Below are 5,644 nucleotides of genomic sequence, written 5' to 3' on the forward strand. Positions count from 1 at the left end.
AGCGCGACCCAGGAATGGGGGTGGGGAGGAAGACGGGGGCTTCAAGACTCCAGCCTGGTTACAAACGAAAACTCTTGGCCGAGCCTCCTCTCCGTGGGACCTGCCCTAACCGATCTGCCACTCACCTTACATTCTTTCATCCCTACAGCAAACCTTTGAACTAGGTGTTACAGATAAGGAAACTGAGGCGCAGTGACCTTCCCCAGGTCACTTACCAGTATGGGACAAATATGGGGTTTGACCCCAACAGTCTGTCCTCTGAGTCTCCTGTTCACAGTAGGGGTCTCTGAGTGGTGGGATTTGAGGGATTTTGAATTTGCTGTTTGTGCTTGTTGGCACTCCGTTTCTTGATGACTCCCTTTTCTTTTCCCCACGTGTACACACAGGTTCACACACACATTTGTGGCCATGCACACACACACACTGACATGCTCACACATGCTGTTGCACGCACTCTGACTTGTCCACATACACAGTCCCTCCTGACACCACACACACTCAAGTACACCCTCACATGTGCATGCACCCACACTCACCCCTCTCACAGTGACACATACACAAAGGCAGGACAGCCCATTGCTCCTCCCAAAGCCCCAGGGCCCCAGAAGGAGATGGGAGACTCATATCCTGTGATGTGGTGGCATCTTCCCCAGCACATTCCGGGGTCAGGGCTCCAGCTAGCAAGTCTTCCCAGTACCTTGGGGGGCTGGGAGAATCCCCCTGCTCTCAGGACAAAGCCTCCACCAGCAGCCCGATGGGTGTTCATATGGGCTGGGCAGGGACAAGACTTCCCTATATTGTGTATGAGTGTGGAATGTGTGCATGTAAATGTGTGGAATTGTGTTTTGAGTGACAGACAATGTCCCTGTCTTTCTGAAGCTCTCAGTCAAGCTGGGGAGATGGGACTGAAAAAGGAAGCAAATCCGATACCAAGCTATTGTCTCTCAGAAGTGCTGGAAGACAGTACAGGTGATGGGATGGTGAGCACCTGGAGGCAGCTGCTTTAGGCAGGGTGGCCTGGAAGGCCTCCAGAAAAGTGACATTTCAGCCAAGCTTGAATTGCTGCAGCAAGTTCTGGCAGGAAAATGGTCTAGTCTGAGGAACTGAAAGTGCAAAGACCCTTTGGTGGGATGAGCTCAGCGTGATTGAAGAGCAGCAACCAGACCTCTGGTTAACATTTTGGATTTTGCTCCCCATGCAAAGGGAAGCTGCTTGACTCTCACAACAAATCCTGTGAGGAAGGAACTATCCCTATTTTACAGATGTCAAAAATAGGGATCAAAGATGTTGAATGACCACCGGCCCCCACCCCAACCCGAGGTCACACATTACATCGGTGAAGTCTGGAATGGAACCAAAGTCTCAGTCTGCTGAGTTCGTCCTAAAGATACAGCCAGGTCTCTGCTCTCACCTACTCCCCTCCTGAGGCTTGAAATCTAGGTCACTGGGACCTGGGGGTCTTGGGGCCCAGCCCAAGCCTCCCAAAGCTACCAGGCTTCCCCAAAGAAAAGAATGACTACTGGGACCCTGCTTTCCCAGCCCTGAGCTGTATGGCCTGAGAAGGTGTTTAAATTTTTATGGGCTTCTTGATTGCTCAGCGATAGTGAAGGGCCCTGCTCTCCAGGAAAGGATCCATTTCCCCAATTCTGCATTCATTATCCAGTAACTGCCTTCCTGCCCCAGTAGGCCCAGGCAGGCCCAGCACATGCAGTCAACCCCCAGATCCCCTGGTTAGATTCCTCCTTTGCAGCAGTTTGCAAGGTGAGCCTGTTTTGCTAGTCCATTTAGACTGGCCCTCCCTGTGGCCCCCCTCCTCCTTGGAAACAGTGTCCTTGTCCTCCACCTTGCCCCTGCCTGGGCTCAGTCACCAAAGGGACTGGCAGCAAGAATAGTAGTAGTAAGTGCCAAGTCAGCACTTTTTTGTTGTTGACTGCATAAGGTATTATTGTCCCTATTGTATAGATAAGGAAACGAGGCTCAGTGAAGTGCAGAGGCCTGCCTAGGGTCAGAAACTTAGTGAGAGGCAGAACCAGAATTAGAACACCTATCCTTCTGATTCCATGCATGTGTGTATATGTGTACGTATGTGTATGTGCCTGCTGCATGCAAGTACATTTTTGTGTGTGTCTACGTAGGTTCTTTTGTATCAACACAGAGCACGCATACAAAAAAGGGCACAAATTGTAAGTGTACAGCTTGGTGACTTTTCACGAACTAGACACACCCATATAACCAGCACCTAGATCCAAAAACAGGACATTCCAACCCTGCCAAAGCCCTTCCGGTTGCTGCTCACTAAGGTAATCATTACCCTTACTCCTAAGACCAAAGATCCATCTTGCCTTTTCTTGAATTTGATACAAATAAAATCATATAGCATGAACTATCTTGTATACTATCCCTTCCACTCAGCATTATGTTCTTGAGATTCATCTGTGCTGTGTGGAGCAGCGCTGCAGTCTTTTTGTAGCTGCATAGTATTCCACTGGGTGCCTGGTCCACTATTCTTGAACTGTACAGTTGTTGGACATTTACATTGTTCCCAGTTTGGAGATGTCATGAATGAAGCTGCTATGACCATTTCAAGTTTTATTATTGCAGTAAAATATACAGAACATAAAACTCACCATTTTATCAATTTTTAGCTGTTTTTAGAGCAGTTTTAGGTTCACAGAAAAACTGAGTGGAAAGTTCAGGGATTTACCATATGCCTCCTGCCCTCCTGCCTCCCCAACACATACCCACAGAGCCTCCCTATCCACGTTCCTCACCAGAGTGGTAAATTTGTTAAAATCAATTAAGTCATATTGACAAATTATTATTGCCCACAGTCCATAGTTTACCTTAAGATTCAGTCTTACAAGTAGTGATTCTATAGCATCTTACTACGCTGATGGACAGTGACTGTAATAGGGTGTGTGGGGAGGACTTGGTGAAGGGGGGAGCCTAGTAAACATAATGTTCTTCATGTAATTGTAGATTAATGATAACAAAAAAAAAGATTCAGTCTTCTTGGAGTTGTATATTCCATGGTTTTTTACAACGTAATGACGTGTGTATCTTACCATTGTGGTGTCATGGAGAATAGTTTCATTGCCCTAAAAAGCCTCTGTGCACTGCCTATTCACCTCTACCTCCTCCCCAGCATTTGGCAACCACTGATCCTTTTACTGTCTCCATAGTTTTGTATTTTCCAGATTGTCATATAGTTGGAATCATATAGTATGTAAACTTTTCAGATTGACTTCTTTCAATAATATGCATTTATGTTTCCTCCATGTCTTTTTATGGCTTGATAGCTCACTTATTTTTAGCACTGAGCAACATTCCATTGCCTATATGTCACACAGTTTATCCATTCACCTATTGAAGGACTTCTTTGTGCTTCCAAGTTTTGGCAATTATGAATAAAGCTGCTATAAACATCTCTGTGCAGGAAGAATTAATATTGTCAAAATGGCCATCCTGCCTAAAGCAATCTACAGATTCAATGCAATCCCTATCAAAATACTGACTGCAACATACAGTTGCAGAATTTTAGAAAAAATAGTTCTAAAATTCATATGGAACCACAAAAGACCCCAAATAGCCAAAGCAATCCTGAGAAGGAAGAAGAAAGCTTGGGGGATCTCACTTCCCAACAAAGCCACAGTAATCAAAACAATTTGGTACTGGTACAAGAACAGGCCCATAGACCAGTGGAACAGAATAGAGAGTCCAGATATTAACCCAAGCATATATGGTCAATTAATATACAATAAAGGAGCCATGGATATACAATGGGGGAAATGACAGCCTCTTCAACAGCTGGTGTCGGCAAAACTGGACAGCTACATGTAAGAGAATGAAACTGGATTACTGTCTAACTCCATAAACAAAATTAACTCGAAATGAATCAAAGACCTGAATGTAAGTCATGAAACCATAAAACTCTTAGAAGAAAATATAGGCAACACTCTCTTGAATATAAACATGAGCAACTTCATGAACATATCTCCACGGGAAAGGGAAACAAAAGCAAAAATGAACAAGCGGGACTATATCAAACTAAAAAGCTTCTGTACAGCAAAGGACACCATCAGTAGAACAAAAAGGCATCCTACAGTATGGGAGAATATATTCATAAATGACACATCCAAAATATACAAAGAGCTCACACACCTCAACAAACAAACAGCAAATAATCCAATTTAAAAATGGGTGGAGGATCTGAACAGACACTTTTCCAAAGAAAAAATTCAGATGGCCAACAGATACATGAAAAGATACTCCTCATCACTAATTATCAGAGAAATACAAATTAAAACCACATTGAGATATCACCTCACACCAGTTAGGATGGCGAACATCCAAAAGATAAGCAACAACAAATGTTGGTGAGGATGTGGAGAAAGGGGAACCCTCCCACACAGCTGGTGGGAATGTAAACTAGTTCAACCATTGTGGAAAGCAATATGGAGGCTCCTCAAAAAACTAAAAATAGAAATACTATTTGACCCAGGAATTCCACTCCTAGGAATTTACCTGAAGAAAGCAAAAATCCCTGATTCAAAAAAATATATGCACCCTATGATGATAACCACACTCTTTGCAATAGCCAAGATACGAAAGTAGATGAATGGATAAAAAAGATGTGGCACATATACACAATGTAGTATTATTCAGCCATAAAAAGAAAAGAAATCCTACCATTTGCAACAACATGGATGGAGCTAGCGGGTATTATGCTTAGTGAAATAAGCCAGGTAGAGAAAGACAAATACCATATGATTGCACTTATTTCTGGAATATAAAAACAAAGAAAAACAAAAGGGACAAAACAGCATTAGACTCATAGACACTGAGAAGTGGCTAGTGGTTACCAAGGGAGAGCAGAGTGGGTGAGAGTGAGGGGGATGGGAGGGGGACTGTTGAACCACTGTGATATACATTTGATATATATATAAAAGTCTAGCTACAGAACAAATTCCTACTGGGTCAAAAAAAAGTACACTTTAATTTCTCAACACTGCCACATTCCCCTTGAAGGAGGCTGTCCACGAGAGTAGCACAAGCTGTTTTAAATTCAGACAGCCCATTAAACCTCTGACTGAAGGTTGGAGGGATGGGGAAATATCCTGCCCCACCTGCTGCCCCTCTGGGCCTTGACCCACACTCCCTTTCAGCGATATAATTTCCTTTGTAATTATATTTGTCGCCTGACCCCCTCATTAGAATGTCAGCTCCAGAAGGACAGGTATCTTGTTTTGTTCCCTGCTGCATCTTAAACGCTTTGAACGGCGCACGGTATATAGTAAATGCTAGACAAATGTTTGTTGAAAGAGTGAATTAATAAATGAATGATGAATGAAGATCATAACCCCCACCCTCCGCGGCTGGCAGGCTGCCCCTCCAGAGGGAAAGACCGTTAAATAGCAGGCGCCCCCAGCAGGTGAGGCCATTTCTGTGGGCTCTGGATGGGCCTGAGACCCCGGACACCTGAGCGCGGAGCTGGAGGGCCTGGCTGGGCCGAAGGGGGCGGGGCTTACCGCAGGTGGGCGGACAGAGTGAGTCGGCCCCGCCCCTGGAGTCCCCGCCCACGTGGAGCCCCGCCTGTCGCGGGCACTCTGGGGCGCGCTTAGCTCCGACCTTGCCGTGGCGCAGC

This window comes from Manis javanica, chromosome 15, assembly GCF_040802235.1.
Source record: "Manis javanica isolate MJ-LG chromosome 15, MJ_LKY, whole genome shotgun sequence".
Classification (NCBI taxonomy): domain Eukaryota; kingdom Metazoa; phylum Chordata; class Mammalia; order Pholidota; family Manidae; genus Manis; species Manis javanica.